This window comes from Octopus bimaculoides, chromosome 26, assembly GCF_001194135.2.
Source record: "Octopus bimaculoides isolate UCB-OBI-ISO-001 chromosome 26, ASM119413v2, whole genome shotgun sequence".
NCBI classification, from domain to species: domain Eukaryota; kingdom Metazoa; phylum Mollusca; class Cephalopoda; order Octopoda; family Octopodidae; genus Octopus; species Octopus bimaculoides.
In genome coordinates, this window is record NC_069006.1 from 19,176,208 (window position 1) to 19,176,425 (window position 218).

The following is a 218-nucleotide window of genomic DNA, read 5'->3' on the forward strand; positions in this document are numbered from 1 at the left end:
CATACAAATGCACACACACAAACACAAACTCAAACACACACATGCTCTCACACACACACACACACACACACTCACACTCACACTCACACTCGCACACGCACACTCACACACACACAAATGCACGCAGTCACACACACACTGACACAAACACTCACACTCACACAAACATGCTCTCACACAAACACACTTACACAAACACACACACACAAACACACACA

The 218-nt window shown here is 45.9% G+C and overlaps 1 protein-coding gene across 7 annotated transcripts in view; it reads left to right on the forward strand.

Annotated features, from left to right (window-relative positions):
* Positions 1–218, forward strand: part of LOC106870348 (protein retinal degeneration B-like) — a 139,610-nt gene that overhangs the window by 100,293 nt on the left and 39,099 nt on the right. The window lies entirely within an intron of this gene.